General features: G+C 41.6%; 1 protein-coding gene across 4 annotated transcripts in view; it reads right to left on the bottom strand.

The window, feature by feature from the left end:
* Nucleotides 1-20,350, bottom strand: part of Klc (kinesin light chain) — a 113,579-nt gene extending 93,229 nt beyond the window's left edge. The window contains exons 1-4 of one of the 4 annotated variants that reach the window (XM_076190801.1): nt 20,135-20,350; nt 17,068-17,135; nt 14,731-14,775; nt 3,349-3,413 (exon numbers count right to left, since the gene is read on the bottom strand). The gene's annotated coding sequence lies outside the window, so the exon portion shown is untranslated. Of the gene's footprint in view, nt 1-2,893; nt 2,996-3,348; nt 3,414-14,730; nt 14,776-17,067; nt 17,136-20,134 lie in introns of those variants that run through there. The other 3 variants (XM_076190800.1, XM_076190799.1, XM_076190810.1) reach the window with 3 other exon arrangements.
* Between the last annotated feature and the right edge of the window lie 271 nt (nt 20,351-20,621).

Below are 20,621 nucleotides of genomic sequence, written 5' to 3'. Positions count from 1 at the left end.
ACTCTGAATATTAATAACCACAGAAAATATGATCAAGCCAGTTCAGAAAATATAGGGGTCACTCAGCTACAACCACAAAATAAATATAATCAAGACGCCGACACAGGTATCCTCATATATGCACTCACACCTCAGACGTCTATGTGGGCATCATTGTATGGAGGGGGTTAAAGTATTATACTTTTATGCACTGATGGCATACATTTTATCAAGATAGATTATGGTACATATCAACACATAATATACCAAACACACAACACCTAAGCACCAAATTCAGTACACATTACTGTATATGTACCATTTTCTAGTACACATTTCAAAGAAAATTCTGTTATAAGCAAAACTCAAAGTGGTGGCAGTGAAGAACCTACACCAGGAGGCACATAGCTGCAGCTGAAGCAGTCATCTTTGCTCTATGTACTCAGACTATTGGGGCAAGTAACAGCTACTGCTGGGAATGAGAGAAATGCAAGATTCGAATCCACATTTAAACAACTGAGAAACCAGCATCCTTCAAATTATACCACCAGCACACACAACTCAAGAATTTGAAATAAAATTTGTGATATTTTAGGTTCATCTTTGATATGAATGTATTTTGTTGTTATTGGGCACCACTGAACTTACTTGACAAGAAAGAACACTAGCATACATTCAGGTCAATACTAAAACAGTACCAACACTAAATCAACCTGTTAAAAGACTCTTACTACCCCAGATGCAACCACAGAACAGGATATACAGAGCACCTTATACTACACTTTTTATACAAGTTCCAATTGTTTTTGTGCTGTGAACATGTATGCAACAGTTAATCTGGTACACTGCTGACTATATATAAATACAATGTGTGCTTGATGTGACAGCAGCTAAACATCTTTGTGTAAGCTGTAGTTTAATTCACTTATGGTGTTATTGAGTGTTCAATATCATGAACATACATTATACTAAGTACATGTTGTTGAATGTAAACTAATTCCATTTGTTCATTCAATTCCTTATGTACATCAACATCCCTTAATTTTGACATAATATGCATTTTTGGAGAGCTCCACATCTACACTGTAAACTTCAGCTCTCAAGGTCCATTTTTCCATGACCACGGCAAAAATCTAAACCAAATCAGTCAATGAATCAATCCATAGCCCCTAGTCTCTCTTAAACGATTAATCCAAACCTCCATTCATAATCAAATTGAACAGTTAATGATAAGAATTTTTAACATTATTGAAGTTAAATTTCCAGGTAGCAGATTAGTGGTTGCTGAAGTTGATGTTTTGCTTAACTGCATCTGCCACTGCTTTAATGTATATACACATACAGTATTTTCCTGAAAGTGTGGGTATAAGTGAAAACAGTTGATGATATGAATCTACCATATGATAAAATGTTTAATGCATCATACCAGGTGTTCATGATACACATTTCAACACTCACATTTCACTGCTTTAAAGGGCACAAGTTCCATTTCATTTGTTCAAGCATAATACCTCCATTATCACATCATGCAAACATGAAATCCATGCAATGCTATTTTCAAATGATTAAATTGGATACAATATTTCTGTAATATATACATTAGACGGTACTGGCCAGAATGAGGTGCATTTATTTACAACACTACGACACTATTGTGATGTACGTGATGGAACCCACATATTACCAGAATATATAAGGCAACCTTGTATTTTGTAAATATACACTATGATCCACCTACTTTGCTTTGGCAGCTCCACTACAAAAACAATATTTGATAAATTCTTAGTTTGCAAAATTCACTTAACCATACCAAAGTGAGAAAAATAGTTATTCTTTTCAAAGTGATGAAGTGCTACTACCCTGCTGTGTGACATGTTTACACTGCCTAGTGCATACCCTCTGTACTCAACTTTATCATATAGTTCAAGGGTTTTCAGCAAAATACACAAAGATTATCATCATGATGTCCATAAAAAACAAGAGGATGCCTTGAAATTGGGTTGAAGATAATTTAACAAGGAAAGGATATGAAACTCGTACCACAGTTCAGTCAGTAAATTATTAGTGTGCCTGAATAAAGAAGTATTAGTTTGAAGCGTGGAAAACCACCTGGAGAAGAGAGTCACATTTTGGATGTGGACAAGTCAACTATGTATGTGTTTTAATGAAAAATGTGAAGCAAATTATGCAAACTGTGAAGATTGTCAGTGGACCACATTTTGACAGCCTGAGAAAGGCTGTAAATCATGCAATGTTATCCAAATGGAGCACTGCTTCATATGCCATGAATGGATTTTTTTTTTTTTTTTTTTTTACTAATCATGTTTATCTTTTGCAAGCTTCTGATTATGCCACCACTGCATGAACAATGAAAGCATTTGATATAATTAAAATATCAGTGTGGAACAGGAGAAATATCAGACATAAAAAAATGGGGAAACAAGTTTAAGTGTATTAACAAATATGTGTTTCCATACAAATGGACAAGTATGTGAACTGATAAAGAAGAGACATTACAGTCAAACAATACCAATAAATTCAAAATTACTTTTGACTAGTGAAATAGACACATGACCAACAAGTCTAGCTCTCATCTTGTATATTACAATTAGATGATGATGATAATAATAATAATACTTATTAGATAAAGTTTCACTGACTGGAAATAAGCAGTCCCAGTGACTGGCAATGGTCCTCAGGCCTTCCTATAGATCTCTCTGGGAAGACACACTGAATTAGTGTCCGTGTTGTATTAATATGGAATTGTTTCTATGTCACCAGATTACAGAAGTAGTATGAGGGGAACAATCACCAGTTGTCAGCTCTCATGGGAAAACATGGAGGCAATACAGTCAAAGCTGATATAGATTTTAGGTCCAGTCCATAGCCAGAGTCATCCCCTTCAGAGCTGTACCTCCAGATGGGGGTGTTGACAGGTTCTGAAGACAGGCTGGGAAATGACTCTCCGACATCAGTCTCACAGGGGAACCATATAACAGGTACCTGATGTTGGTCCCTACAGTTAGATAAGCACAATTGTTTAAGTACAAACAGATAAATGCATGGCTACAACACTAACAACAGTCTCACATTAATACAACAGACAACACTCTTGCATTAATATAGTAGATACAATCCAGTTTCTTTCCAGATCAATAAGAGGGCCCAACAACTATTCCCAACCACTATGGAGCAGCACATTTCCAGTAATTATATGATATCAAAACAAATCCCACCCCTAGACTTTATTTTTTGCCTCTTAAATCTTCTGAGAATTCTTTTTTTTTTCAACTTGGGTCCCATTACCTGCAAAGTGTAGTGGCTAGTAATATAACATTTTGATAAATATAAAACATTAACAATACTTACCAGGTATCTCCAAGGAAATGTACAGTCAGAGGAGGGGCACTTTGATAAGGACAGGATGGAGTCACCTGAAAAGAAAATGATACTATCAAAAAAGTGGACAAATGTCTGGGGCAATGAATTATGAAAAATAGGTACTTGGACATAAATATGAAGAGAAGATTTTAGGAAGTGATCATACCCACTATGCAGTATGGAGCAGACTTGAATAAATGAGAGGCACATAGGCAGACTCACTGTTTCAAGAGATGAGGCATTGCAGAAATATGACAGTGATACAAGAATGGGTAAAGCAAGATGCATGGAGATGAAGCAGAGAATGGGAGTGGGACAAAAGCTGTCACATACGGTACACCACAGAGCTGGGGAAGTATGTATAAGGAGGGAATGTAAAAGGAGAGACTAGCAAGAGTGTGGAAGGCAGAAATGGATGGTGTGAATCCAAGAAAAGATTGAGCATGAAATGGATGGATTGGATGAACGGGGCTTCAGATGCATATGGAATGACTGTTGAACAGAGAAGAATGGAAATAACATGAAAGAATGAATAGAGGACACAGCACAAAGAAATGTTCTTCTCACCTAAAAAAAAAAAAATAAATAAATAAATAAAAAATAAAAAATATGGAATGGACTAGTAGGCAGGGGTCACCTGCACAAGCAGTCTTGCCAAGGAAAAAATGTGCCTTGCTTCATTGCTTTCGTCCCTTTATCCCCAAGGTGGGAGGGATGACCGATTGGGTTTTATTTATTTTTCTATGTGGATGAATGATTTTGGCTACCCACCTTTTAACTTTTTGAGGACGTGAGGAGGAGAACAGGGGTGGAAAGGGAGCTGGGAGATAGGGTTGATGAAAGGATATTAGGATGGTTTGGACACATGGAAAGAATGAGTGAAGAAAGATTGGTAAAAGAAGTATGGAAGGCAGAGGTGGAAGGAGTGAATATGAGGGGGCATCCTAGGATGAGATGGATGGATGGGGTGAAATGGGCATTACAAAAGAGAGGAATGTCTGTGGAGGAAGGACAGGAGAGGACAGAAGATAGGGGTGAATGGAGAGGGGTTGTGTATAGATGATGCTATGATGCATGAGGGGGAGTGGGTGGGGGATGGGGGGTGAGGAAGTATGTATGGAAAAAAAAATGACGCAGCCCGTAGGGATTTCTCCCCGTCTTCTCCTTTTCTGCATGAGGGGACGGAGAGGGGTGGTCGCCGAATTTATGAAGTGGCCTTGCTGTGGATGTGCTGTGTCTTGCGACACTGCTTCTGACCCAGGGCAGTGGACAGGATGCAGGGATGATTGGTCATCCAGGAGGTGCCAAGATAAGAGGGAGGGAGGAGGGTGGAGAGAAGTGGAGTATATAGGAAATGGAATGAGTGGGAGTGGTTTCTATGCCTTTTTCTTTGTGGCTACCCCCCCATGTAGGGGGAAAAAGCCTTTGGTATATGTATGTATGCATGTACCTTTTAACTTTAATGTGACATCAAAACAATTTGGCAGCCATTTTAAAGAACACGGAGAAATGATGTGTGTGGAAAGTATGTCTTCACACCCACAATTTTCACCATCCTGCAATCACACAGGAATCTCAAGTACAGAAGCAGTAATTATTATAATGCTGCCTCACTGACTTCTTAAATCTTGAGCAGTCAATACCATATGGGGAGAGGAGGAGACTGTGGATATATATATATATATACAGACGCTCCTCAACTTACGTTTTAGTTACGTTCCGAACGACCGAACGTAAGTTGAAAATGAACATAAGTTGTTACTGTACCATACATCCGTAAATTCTATTACCGTATCTTATAAAACACCCCTAAATCATTAATTATACACATAACATTGTAAAATGATAACATTAATTTCAAATAAATTAAATTCAAGCAACATAAATTGAGATGGTGGAGGAGGAGGAGGAGGCAAGGCACGTTCAGTCTGTCGTTTGTGCCATGTAAACAATGGACGCAGCATCATGCGTAAGTATCGTTTGAACTACGGAGAGCGCGCTAAACTAAAAAAAAATAGTCGGTTCAAACGTAAAACGAATGAACGTAAGTAGAGGAGCGTCTGTATATATATATATATATGGTCGAGCCAAGGACTCGAACTCAGCTCACCTATGACAAATCAGCAGTGACTTAGCCCAATACGCTATCAAGAGATATAGGTTGAGCACAATTTTATTATATTTGTATGCTCGAGTTACATACATACAAACATATATATATATATATATATATATGTATATTCACTAGAATCAGTACAGAGAAGAATGACCAAAATGATACAAGGACTCGGAAATTTGCCTTGCGAAGAGAGGCTTAGGCACCTAAACTTACACTCTCTGGAAAGACGCAGAGTGCGGGGTGATCTAATAGAAGTGTTCAAGTGGATCAAAGGCTATAACAAGGGTGATGCAAACAAGGTCATCATAATAAAACAACAGGGCAGGACTTGCAGTAATGGGTATAAACTGGACAAATTTAGATTTAAGAAGGAAATAGGCAAGAATTGGTTTACTAATAGGGTGGTCGATGAATGGAATAAACTTAGTAACCATGTAGTAAGCGCTGAAACTATCAGTTGTTTTAAAAAACGATTAGACAACTTTATGGATGGGGATGACAGGTGGTGATGGATACGGAGCTGCCTAGTGTAGGCCTTATGGTCTTTTGCAGTCTCCTTTATTTCTTATGTTCTTATATATATATATATATATATATATATATATATATATATAGAGAGAGATATAGAGAGAGAGAGAGAGAGAGAGAGAGAGAGAGAGAGAGAGAGAGAGAGAGAGAGAGAGAGAGAGAGAGAGAGAGAGAGAGAGAGAGAGAGAGAGAGAGAGAGAGAGAGAGAGAGAGAGGAGAGAGAGAGAGAGAGAGGAGAGAGAGAGAGAGAGAGGAGAGAGAGAGAGAGAGAGAGAGAGGAAGGAGAGAGAGAGAGAGAGAGAGAAAAAAGAGAGAGAGAGAGAGAGAGAGAGAGAGAGATAGAGAGAGAGGGAATATGACATCCCTGATATTGCCTGATGGTTCTACTCTGAGCGAGAGTAAACTCAAGACCTGGTATTACTGTATTTTACGGCTTGCAAGACACTGCATCTTGGAAGACGCACCCTAATATTTGAAAGAAATTTCTAAGAAAAAAAAAAAAAAAAAAAAATAGTAGTCATTCACATACAAGAACACATTCACCATATACCCAACCACTGAACACAGAAACATAAGAAGCAAGGACGACACATATTGGACTATTGTACGAAATCACTTGTCCGATTTTGTTTGTATGGCGATGATACTGGTTGGTGATTAGTAAATATACTATACATTTTTCATTGTCCAAGGGTGGTTTTATTTTCATAAAAAGAAGATAAAAATTTCAAAAATATGGATGTAGATATATAAAACTCCACTGCCGAATCATTTTTTCGGTAGGCGTTGGTCCAAAGTGTCTTTCTGCTGCTCTTTTACAGTGTTCTTTGGCATATCGTACAACTTGTAGCTTGTATGCGATAGTATAACTAAACCATTTTGATGAACTAGCCATGGGTGATAATTTCCAGGACAAAAAATCTTATGACACGTGTGATAGCCTGGTGGTAACTGATAAAGGCACCTGGCATTTGCGTGCGTTCATGTGTATGTGTGTGTGAGTGTTGCTATGAGACGAGGGAACAGCCCGTTTTCTCCACACCCCGAGTAGGCTCCAGGAAGGATTATGGTATTGGAAATACTTGTAACAGCTAAGTACTGAGTTTACATAATATAAAAGGTTGAATTAAATAGTGCTTAAGCTAACATCATAGTGTAATGACTCAACATACAAATCCAGGTCACTATCGGTCAAGTGTCCAAGCTTACATGAGCATGGGTGTTGCCTTGCAATACAACATTAGTCTTGGAAGACGCATTAGCATTTTCAGGGTATTCTTTAGGAAAAAAAAAAGTGTGTCTTGTAAGCCATAAAATACAGTAAATTTGGTAACCCGAGTTTGCACACATTCTCCAGATGTGGTTGCAATCACATGTAGTATTTCTTGGTCATAACATCAAAACAACTGGGCAACCATCTCTCAGGAACTCCTGCAGAAGACATTGTTTCACTCCATGTTTAATCCATGCATGTATTTATGCTCCTGCCTAAACTCTAGGTTTCCATATCAACACCAGCCCCCATACTAACACAGCTCTTAAAACAGTTCTCTTTGGCAGGTTTCCTTATGAAAATTCTGTCATCAGGGAAGTATTTTTTTTTCTCATCAAAAAGGCCAAATATTTTTCAGTAATATATATTTGAAAGATCCACTACCAAAATAGTTTCCAACTTAGCTGACAGAATGCACAAGGAAAGACTTGACATGGAACTGCCAATGTTAGAAGTGAAAGGTGATGTGAGAGCGGTGGTCAGAACAACTGATGAGATGAACATGATCGACAAATCTTAGTGTGGGATAATAGGGAGAAAAACCAAAGGGCACGAAAATAAACTGCAAAAGACACCTCATGGTGTGTGAAGGGTTAATCAATATAGCTTTTCATACCTCCATTCTCCCATTTCCTGTCACATGTGACTCCAAATACCTGAAGCTATCCACTTCCTCCAGCCCCCTCCTCCAACCTACCTCTAACTCACTGCCACCCTCCACCCCTGTTGGTAAACTGTAGATTGAGAGAAGCAAGTAAATGCCTTGGGGGATTAAAAGGTGTTTTGAGAAATAGGAATCTGGGAATGGATGCAAAGAGGAGAGTGTATGAAGGGATGATTGTGCTGGTGGCATTGTACGGGGCAGAGACTTGGAACTTCAGAAAGGAAGAGAGGAATAGTTTAAGTAAATTTGAGATGAAATGTCTGAGAAGTATGGTAAGAGTTACTTGGTTGGACAGAGTGAGAAATGAGGTGAGGAGGAGGAGTGGGAGTGGAGAAGGAGTTGGCAGGTAGGGCTGATGAAAGATTATTGGGATGGTTTGGACATATGTAAAGAATGAGTGATGAAAGATTAGTTGAAGAGGTGTGGAAGGCAGAGGTGGAGGGAGTAAACTTGAGGGGACAACCGAGGATGAGATGGATGGATGGGGGGTGTTGAGCAAGGAAGAGAGAAGGCAGGAGATAGGGATGAGTGGAGAGTGACTGTGTATGGATGATACTGTTATGTAAGGAAGGGAGGGTAGGGGATATTTATGTGAATAATATTTTGACACAGCCCAGAGGGATTTCTCCCCACCTTCTCTTTTTCTACATGACAGGATGGAGAAGGGGTCACTCATCAAGTGAAGTGGCCTTGCTGTGGATGTACTGTCTTGCTACATTGCTTCTAACCCAAGGCAGTGGGCAGGATACAATGAAGACCCATCATCCATGAGGAGCTAGGACAAGACAGGGGAAAGGGTGGTGGATGGGAGTGGAATGGGTGGGAGTAGGTACATGCCTTTGACTTGGCTATCTTCCTTGTCAGGGGGAGAAAGCTCTTGGTATATAGATTGATAGATTTTCATACAGCTGCACTGACTCGTGGACGGAAGGAGAAACATTCCAGCCAAACAGCCAAAATTTAATTGAAGATAAGTTTGATCCACGGAAACACAGAGATGGGACCCAACAAACATCTCTTATCTTTCATATTGCAATTTAGTAAACACACACACACGGCTAAACAGCGCAGTGGTAGCGTTCGCAACCGCAATTACAGTGGCCCGAGTACGAATCCCGTTCAAGGCTAAAATAATTCCAGTTACGCTGCGCTGCGAACCGTTACTCCAATTTGTGGGCGAGGAGTTGGGGGATGCGCGTGTGAAGTCACAGCATTACCCATAGATCGGTCATATATGAGCTCTCATCCGGGAGGGTAATAGCTGCCGGTCATGAGTCCAACACGTGATCCAAGACAATGGCGAGACACGTGTACAGGCACGCCCACACATATAGGAGCATACACCAACATGCACATACCATATATACACTAGATGCCTGCACGTTCACATTATGTGATGTACCATGACAAATGAAACGCATCGTTGCCCCTCCTCTGCTTTTCCCACTATTTTTGAACCACCAAACCCCGACGTTTCGCGTACACCTCAATGGCGTAACACTCTAAAACTCTCAATCTACAGGCTTATTGACGACAGCATGTTACGGAGTCGAGAACTCCTCCCCATGATTGACTAGTGCTGCGAGACACTCACTCGTCGCCGAGTCGTGGGTGACTCACACCGCACCACGCCAACGCCAAGCCCGCCGCCCGCCCCGGCTCGGCACCAACACTCCATCCTCCCTACACCCCCTACCTCCCATCTGCCAACCTTGCTACCTCTTGCACGGCTGCTTTTTAGGATGATAGTCTTCTTGCCAACGTATCAAATTACTATCGTTATTTTAACATCCTAGAGTTGTGTGTTTGTGTACCTGTTGACTTGTCATAGCCTCATGACTGTATATCCTACCGGCTCGAGACTAGTGCTGCCCGCCTTGCTTTCTCAACCCCCTCCTTTCTCGCAGTTTCCCACACCTAGGCTCTCCCACGTAACCCATTTCTTTACCGAACTTCCTCTCTGCCCAAAATCCTCACGACTCGGAAACAATTCCACCACAGCTTCGATTTACGGCCTTCATTCTTTCCAGGAAACAGCGGGGCAGTGAGAAAGGAGTGCTTCTGGCAAGAGCAATACGTTTATATTAAACGCTTTAAGTGGTTTCTTGCGTCGATCGAGACCCAATCTGGAACATGGATCGATTTTTTTTTTATCAAGATTGAATAAAATCATTCAGCGCCTCCTACACCCTCCAATGGGCTAAGAACCACCGAATGTTGTGGGTTCGTGACGTTACACTTGCCATACGCCCAACATGCTCCCCTCCCGTCATGGTGGGGAGGAATACGATACAGCAGAGAACACCCGCTGGAGGATCGACAATTGGGTCATCCTTCATCCTTGGGAGACGGAACAGGTATAGAGGGCGAGGTGGGGAAACAGCAAATGAAAAGACGACGGAAAGATAAAACAAAGCGAGAGAGCAGTGGCTGTGCAGCACAAAATAAAACGAGTAGGTGTAAGAACGAAGTGCATGGTGAAGACGAAGGCAAAGGGGGTTGGAGGGTTGAAAGACAACCTAGAGGCAACATCCAGGAGAGGGCGGCAAGGGGAAGACGTGGAGGTTAAGTGTGGTAACTGAGGAAATGCATGAGGTTTGTGTAGGGAATGACGTGAGTGGAGGTTAGCGAAGAGGGCAGAGTGCAAACGGAGTGTGGGTGACGATAGTGTGGGAGGTCACACCAACTGATGAGGTCTGCACGGGAGGAGGGGGAGGGGGGGAGATTACGGGATCAAAATGTGGGGGAAGAGGACACAGTGGGATAAGATAACCGGATGGGGGAGTGAGGGGGGAGAGACGAGACTTGCACAGGATGAGTGTGTGTGTGAGGGGTGGAAAGACACCAGGTGGAGTACATGTGAGAAGGGAGTACAGGGTGGAGTAGATACACTCGGCGGGGAAAGGGTGCAATGGGAGTGGGCGGGGGAGGGGCAAATTGAAGGAAGAAAACATGGGAAGATGAGTATGGTAGGGGGGAGAAGGGCAGGGTAAAGTAGGGAGAGGCAGGGTAGGGGGAGAAGGCCAAATTAGGAGGACTGGGTCAGGGAACAAGGAGGGAAAACGTCAGATCATGAGGAGGAAGGGCGGGGGGGGGTGAAGAGAGGGAGGGGAAAGGGGGAGAAACGGAGAGCGGGGTGCGAAGGTGATCGAAAGAAAGAAGAAAGAAAAAGAAAGGGAAGATAAGGGTGAGTGGGAAAGGCAAGACAGAGAAGGGGGAGATAAGGGAGGAGGGAGGAAGGGCATGGGAGGAAAGAAGGGGGAGAGGAAAGGAGGGGAAGAAAAGGAAGGGGAATGGGAGAGAAAGGAGAGGAGTAAGAGAACTGGTAGCAGAGACAGACAAAAAAAGAAGAACAGGTTAAAAAGGGGAGGGGGAGACAAGAGGGGAAGGGAGGGAGACAGGAAGAAAAGCAGAGATGCAGGAGGGGAGGGGGAAAGGAGGATAAAGAGGGAAAGAGACTGGAAAGAGGAAGGGTAAGAGAAGAGAGAGGAAGAAGAAGAAGAAGAAGAGGAGGAGGAGGAGGAGGGTTAGTAAAAGGGTAAGTGCGGGAGGAGACGACGGTGAGAGAGGTGCAGAGAAAAGTGACAAGTAGTACTAGAGAGGGGAAAAGGATGGGTAGTGCAAGAAAAAAAAAGTGAGGGGAGAGATGGACGAGGGGAAAAGATGAGCGGGACGGAAAACGAACGAGGGTGAGGGTGGAGTGGGTGAAGGGAGAGAAGGGGAGGTGGAAAAGAGGAAGAGAGGGGAGGAGAGAGCATGGGAGGAGTGGGAGAGGAGGGGAGGAGTGGGAGAGGAGGGGAGGAGTGGGAGAGGAGGGGAGGAGTGGGAGAGGAGGGGAGGAGAGGATGGGAGGGGAGGGAAGGAGGAGGGGAGGGAAGGAGGAGGAGAGGAAGGAAGGGGGAGGTGAGGTGAGGGGAGGGAAGGAGAGAAGAGAAGGGGTGAGGGGGAGGAGATGGAGAAGAGGTGAGGGACAGGAGGAGGAGGAGGAGGATAGGATGATGAGGGCAGAAAGAGGTTGTGAAGGGCAAGAAAAGGATGGAGAAGATAAGAGGGAGAGAGGAAGGGGTAGGACAAGAAGAGAACAGGGAGGTGAAGAAGGAGAGGACAGAAAGGGAAAGGGGGAGGAGGAGAGAGAAGGAGAAGGAGAGTGAGGGGAGGAGTGTGAGGATAGGAGGGGGAGAGAAGGGGGAAAGGATGAGGAGAGTGGGAGTAGGTGAGGGAGTAAAGATGTGGAAGAGGTTATGGAATAGATGAGAACATAAGAATGAGGGAAACTGCAAGAAACCATAAGGCCTAAACTAGGCAGTTCCATGTCCATTACCACCATCCCCCATCCATAAACTTATCTAATAGTTTCAGCGCTTACTACATGGTTACTAAGTCCATTTCATTCGTTGACCACTATTCGGAAACCAGTTCTTGCCTATTTCCTTCTTAAATCTAAAAAATGTCCAATCTAAATCCATTACTGTGAGCTTTGCCATTGTTTTAATATGATAACCTTGTCTACATAACCCTTGTTTTAGCCCTTGATCCACTTGAGCACCTTTATTAGATCAACCTGCACTCATCTTCTTTCCAGAAAGTGTAAAGGTGCCTAAGCCTGTCCTCAAAAAGTAAATTTCTGAGCCCATGTATCATTTTGGTCATTATCTGTCATACCTATTCTAGTGAATTAATATTCATTCCATATGGCGGAGACCAAAACTGTACTGCATAGTCAAGGAGGAGTCTAACTAATGCCAGATAGTTTGATAACTACCTTTGCACTTTTATTAGTAACTGTCCTAGCAATGAAACTTTATGGTCTCTTAGCTTCCTGGCACTAATGCACATTTCCTGGATTTAAGGTCAGGACTCACTTGCACTCCCAAGTCTCTCTTGCACTCAGTTTTCTCTAAAAAGGTGTTACCCAAGGTGGATCTGCTTTCTGAGTAGTATAAACCTACATGGAGGGGAGCAAAAGAGAGAGAGGAGAGGAAGGTAGAGAGTGAGAGGAGGAGGAAGAATAAAGAGATGGAAGGACAGGAGGAAGGACATTGGGAGGAAAAGAGGGGAAGGAGAGGGTAGATGGAGGACGAAGGTAATAAAAGGAGGAGGAAGAGGAGAAAGATTGGGAGAGAAAGCTGAGGGCAGGGAAAGGAGGGTGAGCATCGGTAGAGGAGAGCAAACATAGGGTGAGGAGGACAAATTTAGAGGGAATGAGGATAGGGAGGGAAGGGGGGGAGAAGAATAATAGGAAGGAGGGGGGGTGAGTATAGGGAGGGAAGTAAAGGAAGAATGGGGAATATGGAGGGGAGGAGGAGGATAAGTGGAGGGGGATAGAGAGGAGCAGATGCGGGGGAAGAGGGGAAGGGATTTGGGAATAAGGAGGGGATGGCAGGGAGTACAGGGAGAAGAGGAAGAAGCAGGGGGAGTAGGGAAAGAGTGAGCAGGAGCAGGGGCAGAAGGGGAGGAAGTGCAGGGACAGGGTCAGGGAAGTAATTGTGGTAGACGACAGCATGGATAGGAGAGGGATGATAGGTTAGAGCAGGAAAAAGAGGGGGATGGGAGGGTGGGGAAGACAGGGGTTTGGAGGGAGAGGAGATGAGAGAATAGAGGGAAGGGTTTGGAGAAGAGGGAGGGAGGACTGGAGATGGGAGAGGAAGGAGAAGGAATAGGAAGGGGTGGGAGGGGAAGGGAGGGGTGAGGGATGAGAGGGAGGGGTAGAGAAGGAGGGGGTGAGAAGAGAGGGAGGGACAAGGGAAGAGGGGGAGGGGGAAGGGGAAAGGGAGGGGGAGGAGGAAGGGAGGAAAGGGAGGGGGAAGGGAAAGGGAGGAGAGGGAGAAAGAGGAGGAAGGGAGGAGAGGAGGAGGAGGAGGAAAGGGAGGGGGAAGGGAAAGGGAGGAGAGGGAGAAAGAGGAGGAAGGGAGGAGAGAGAGGAGGAGGAAGGGAGGAGAGAAAGAAAGAGGAGGAGGAGGAAGGGAGGAGAGGGAGAAAGAGGAGGAGGAGGAGAAGAGGAGGAGGAGGAGGAGGAGGGAGGGAGGAGGGAGGAGGAGGGAGGAGGAGGAGGGAGGGAAGGGAGGGAGAGGGAGAAGGGGAGGAGGAGGGAGGAGGAAGAAGAGGAGGAGGGAGGAGGAAGGGAAGGGAGGAGAGGGGAGAGGGAGGGGAAGGGAGGGAGAAGGAGGAAGGGAAGGGAGGGAGAGGGAGGGGAAGGGGAAGGGAGGAGAGGGAGAAAGAGAAGGGGGAGGGAGGGGAGAGAGGGGAAAGGGAAGGGGAGGGGGGGAGGAGGGGGGGGGGAGGAGGAGGAGAGAAAAGGAGAAGGAAAAGGAGGGAGGGAAGGGGTAAAGGGGAGGGAAAGGGAGAAGAGGGAGGGAGGGAGGAGGAGAGGGATGTGATTTGTGGGGAAAGTGAGAGGGAGGGGAGGGAGAAGGGATAGAAAAAAGGATGGGCAAGGGAGGAGGGAGTGGGTATAGTGGGAGGAGCAGAGGATTATTTTTTACAACCACACAAACATGGAATTTCAAAATGAAATTTATATTACCTAATATACTTCAGCTTGATAAGGATTGGGTGAATGGAGGGTAAAGGAGGTGAGGGCAGAGAGAAAAGAGGGTGTAGGGTGGCAGGAGAATGTGAGAGGAGGAGGAAGAGGAGGAAGTGGAGGAAGAGGAGGAGGAGGAAGTTATTTACCATTACTTTCATCTAACATTTTAATAATACAACAGTCACTAACTAAATTGCACTCTTCAGTTTTACAATCTACACAGTCATCGTTTTTGCAATGAAATTACTTTAGTTACTTACCCTGGTAAAGGTTGGTCCATCATTTACCCAACTTTAGCCTCCTATCTGCAAAGGCAAAGCAAGACATACATGAACTTTTCTTACATCATACAAAACTATCATATTCATGAAAAATTGTCTCAATAAAGTCCGAGCATGAACTACATGTAAACAACTAGTGATATGTTCCTTTTAAGAGTATGAAAAACAAAATTCATTATTGCAGTGAATGAATATGTATTGTTTATACTTTTTCATGACAATCTTAATCCAATAGCGATACTCCCTTGCATACCAAAAGGTTAAAATATCTCCATTAACTCTTCAACTTGTAATAATCTTTCTATATCTGTTCTGCCTTCTACCAAATAATTTCATGCAGTTCAGGTCCCTGAACAGTAAAGATGGTTAAACTCCTGGATTGTGTAAAAGTAATCTACTTATCCAAAGCACAGTCACACTACAACCTATAAATTAACAAATTTCTGTCACACTATACAGGTAGTCCCATTACATAACCATTTGATGAAAAGCCAATGATATGACCTGTGTATATGTACAAATATTTTCAATAAATATCTTTGAAAATTAATTCAACATGGGGCAAGAAAAATGACAAAGCTCAAAATGAGCACCCAGCAGTTACTGAAATACCTGTCCACACATGCAACTACTGGTAAACATAAGTACTGTATTTTCAATATGGATTGAAGGATGGAAAACAGTTCATTCCAATCTCAGAATCCTATATTCCATTTCCATACCTATATTCTCTTTCCATTCCAATTCACACCATGCATAGTCTGTGACCAAATCTGTATTCTGATATGTCTCAATTCTGGGAAATCAAAATGCTGCGTACCTGATACTGATGGGATTTAATTCCCGGTATGCACCTGGGTGTGGTTTACAGGAAAGATTGCCCTTTCTCTCTCTCTCTCTCTTTTTTAGGCACAATTACAATGACTACTTTCATATGAAATCTACAATGACCTGGGTATTACTTACTTCATACATTTGTAGCTGTCTACACTTTGGTGCACATGTATACACACGTATTTACCTAGATTTACCATGAGAAATTTTATAGGAAAACAGCCATCCTTACTGTGGTCACTTTCCTACTTGTTGAAGACCTGATTATTGATTATCCTGAACCCTCGGAGTACCCAAGAGAACATTACCCTCTACAAGCATGACTGATTGTTGCCACACGTTATCATAACTAAATATGTGGAATCTATGTTGATATAATGCAGTGCAGCCATCAATGCATGTTTTCTACCTTCCTCTCTATTTTCTGGATTTATAATCCCTTCCTCCTATTTTCTTGATTCCCATTGTCCCCATTTTTTCCCCTAGAGATTTGTTTTTGTCCCACTGTTGTTGTCATATTACCTCTTAACCACTTCAGTACGACTAAAATTCTCTTACACAGCATTGGCTGCCATATGTAAGTTGCATCACACTACTCGCATTCTAAAATATAGACACTGCTGTATTACTAGTTCTTTTATACTCTGAGTAATAATAAACACAGAAAATATGATCAAACCAGTTCACAGACTCCAGGGATAACTTGTGTACAACTACAAAAAAAAAAATATATATACAATCAAGATGCTGACGCCGGCATCCTCATGTACTCACGCCTCATGACGCCTATGTAGGCATCATCATACCGAAGTAGTTAATCCTTCTCGCACAGTAACAATTTTCCAATAATTTTGGCTGTTCCTAGGTTTTTCATTTCAGTAATGAATGGGTTACATCCTCTTTAAATTCTGTCTATTGCCAGTCTCTGTCATTCATCTCCGTGATTTATATTATCTTCCTATAGATCCACTTGCACTTCCACTCATACTTCTTTACATCTCTCCTGACATCACACCACTTAAACCCACAGCCCACATCATAAAAGAAACCCACACCTTCACCACACTCTCCATAAATCTTCCAAAAGCTATTAAATAAAGTAGATATGGGAATAAACCCATAAGGGTATTGTGAAGACACACAAGTAACACTAGTTCACCTAGGTCTCTTAATCAAATACATGCCAACCAGCACTTGTATGGACATTTGGGCCCTGAACATAAACCAACATTGGGAATTAGTTCATGATATAAAACACCACCAATTCCCAAAATGAGGTTATGTCCTTGGCCCAAATGTCTGCACAAGTGGTGATTGGCAAGTGTTGGATTAAAAGACCTAGGTGTACATTCATGCCACTACCCAGCACTAAAGTACAAAATTTGTCTGGTAATTGATATCATAGGCCCAAGATGTAGTTACCACACACTAAAAACACAACATATTTAATCTTACACAGCCCAACACTCACACAATACATACTTGTGGTCTCTCAGTTACTTATGATCAACTCTGTGGCTGTGGCCAAATACCTTGTAGCTGTGAGTGTCCTGTAAAAGAGAATGGAAGCTACAGACTGACTGATAGTTTCTCCAAATTTAAAAGCTTTAGCTTTAATAGGTACATTGCACTCCACTCAACCTATATGTCATCCTATGCAACTCAGGACTATGGCAAAGAAGAGGTAATTTTACCACACACCCACAAGATTTATACACTTTCACTTTTTCATGACAATCTTCAAGTCATCAAATTTCCCATGCCATTCTTAGTAAACAACAATGCCACACCTTTTGCCTCACTTCTTAATTTATACCATATAACTCCATTTCCTACTCACCCTTGCATTTCACCCGTAAACAAGATAACCAACAAGCTCCCATTATCTATATCAACTCCTACTTCTTATAATGTTTTATCCATGCACATCAATACTATGCATTCAGAGGATTGAGGGTATATTGGAAGATAGAGAGGCCCTTTGATCCTTCATCCATATTTTTTGAGATGAGGTTGCTAGTCAACATTAACCATGAAGTACAAATTGTATAACGATTCAAATGGGTTACTCATGATAAGTTTAATCTATTTATTGCAGTAAGTGGTCCCTTGATCCAACAAAATTACCTGATAGAAGCCAGATTAAATACACAACTCCAAAGCCACAGTGACAAGGTATGTGATAATTCCACGTAATATTTTTCAAAACAATTGTTTTTCTGATTTTGTATTTTGACCCATAATCAGTGCTATGGGTATTCATGAACACCACTCAATACTATATAAAATTCACATTTCCAACCCAACTGTACAACTATATTTACCTAATTGTAATATACAGGTAAGGAGCTATGCTCATTGGGTCACATCTAGTCTCCAATTTATCATACCTGGCCTCAAATTCATGTACAGTTTCAATATCCTTGATTTCCAATTATATAGCCCAGCTTGGGCTATATCACCTAAACTATTCCAAGTATTTATTCATCTGCATGGCATTCTGCATTTCTTCACATCCTTGTGATATAGTCTTCTTTAATTTGTTCTCACGACCTCTTAAAGTCCTATCCTTAATCAAGAGACCTCTTCTGTCAAAGTAATCTATTCCCTTTAGTGACCTGAATAATGTAATCCTATCACCTCTTTCTCTTCGATCTTTCAAAGTTGGCAGGTCCAGTCCTTCTAGTATCTTATTATATAGTTTATCTTCCAGACTAGGGACCAGTTTGGTTTGCCCTTTGTATTTACTCAATCTTGCTTATATCCTTCACTTTGTGTGGTACACGTATTCCAGTCTCTGACAGATCAGGGTTGCAATGAGTTTTTTAGTCACCTCTCCATCCATATAGCGAAAACCCACTTTAATCTGCAGCTAGCCCTACATGTTTTTAACAAGTCAGTTTTCAAAATTTACACAAACACTGTAAGCTATATGTCCCTATTTAATCATACAAATCACAACAGGAAACCTATAAACAAGTTATGAACAGTCATGGTGCATTATCAGGAACTTAGTTACTGATAAAATGAGAGTTCATCTACAGCCACTCCATATCCAAATTTGTTGTGGTAAAGCAAGGGATTAACTTCCAGCATTTATAACAAAGATAGCATTGTTTTACCATAATATACTTATACTTGGGTTACTCTTAATGATCCCGAGATTTGAAAGATTTGAAATGGCCATAGTGTTGTTTTTTTTTTTTTTTTTACTGAATAATATCATCACATTACAACCACAATACACCTAAGTCTGTTAACCCAACACTCACCAACCATTACTTGTACAGTAGTTTGGGCTCAGGACATAAATCCACATCGGGAACTGACCCGAATGTCAACACACAAGTGGCAGTTGGCAAGTGTTGAATGTGCCAAGGAAAATCTTCCATATTTGATAAGTAACACATATATGAGCAACTATCCAGTTCATATATATATTATAAATCATTGTGTTTGTTCAAGTATTAGTTACATCTAATATTCAATGATAATATTCAATGACAAAAAAAAAAAAATCAAAATTCTACGAATATAAAATATATGGACCATAATAACAGAAGTGTAAATGTTGACATTGATTAAAGAAATGTGATAAAACTGCATAAATTCTTAACCCCATGTTTCATCTGTGACTAGAGAAAATACTAGGTTGGGTAAGAACTAAGATTTGGAGCAAATATACACACTACATTTCCTCTCCCCAAGACCAAGTGCAAGTTTTCAATTAACCTTTTCCTTTTCTCCTCTCCAGATATGTTTCTTCTAATGAAATTAATCTCAACAGAAAAGTGACAAACAATTATGCCCCCAATGTTTATGATAAAATACAAAAGATAGAGTGGAGATGGCCTATCTATGGAGACTAGAAATTAGAATGGAAGACAAGTAAGGCACATTTTCCAGAACACCAAAGAACTTTCCAATATATATTAGTCTTTTGTGCAAATAACATCCTTAAAAACACATTTGCACTAATTAATGGCAGTAGAAATCTACAGTAGTTACATGCTTGGAATGCAGGATAATAAAATTTTACCTGGGAATTTCCCCACAGCCCCCATACATTGAAATCAATGAATCTGGCAAATGCATGCCAATCATGAAATATTATAAAATTTCTGTTCAGTTAATGCAGTCCAGTAGTGCACCATAGGTTGAGATATAAAAATACCCCACACCATGAATGAAGAGCTATAAAAATATGTTCTTCTGAATGATTTTTTCAAACATTACTATTTGTTTTGGTTCCACTACCTATACGGGCGGTTTGTGCCATATGCTTCAGTTGTGATATATAGATAATCAATACACCAATGCCCTGTTGTAACCATCTTATGTTGATACTTAATGTTTGTTCTCCAAAACTATAATACAGATTTACATATCAAAATGACGTCAGAACGTATCCCGTCTCCCTAGGGCCCCGCCTGTCAAAGGCTTCAGCCGAGCAGAACAGACGTTCCGAGTATACACTTCTTTCCTTTTCGTGTACATATATAATAGCTGCTTACGAACACAAAATGCCCAAAAAAGATAAACTACTTACTTTCCGTCCTCTGGGAGTAAATTACTTGATGCTTAGAAGATAAAAGACTAAATTGCTACAAATCCTTACGAGGCTGCACCCTCACTCGCTGCCTGACACAAACAGATGATTACAATGATGGCGGTGATGAGTCTGACTTCTTTGACCACTACAATTATAAAGAGTATTTACAAATAAGTACGAAAATGCAACATTAATCATTCCATGCGTCTTCCGAAACCTGAGTTCTTGAAAACTTACGCAAAGATGTACTAAAAAGTTACCCCAGTATACGAAACCTTTGCAGCTGAAAACATCTGCTACTCGATAAGCGTGTGATTTTTCATTCATTTTATAAGGACCATTTTGATTTTGACAACTAAAATAATTTCATTTTCCATTGAATAGGTATTCGAATATATGTATGTATATACTCATATTCTTTCGCAGTTATTTATAAGGAGATATCTACCTGCCTTGTGTCCCCTTGCGCAATACTTACCTGGGG

The sequence above is a fragment of the Oratosquilla oratoria genome, chromosome 9 (assembly GCF_046742065.1).
Source record: "Oratosquilla oratoria isolate Oo_2021 chromosome 9, ASM4674206v1, whole genome shotgun sequence".
Lineage (NCBI taxonomy): Eukaryota > Metazoa > Arthropoda > Malacostraca > Stomatopoda > Squillidae > Oratosquilla > Oratosquilla oratoria.
Note: the sequence above shows the minus strand (reverse complement) of the source record. Positions and strands in the feature narration are given on the sequence as shown.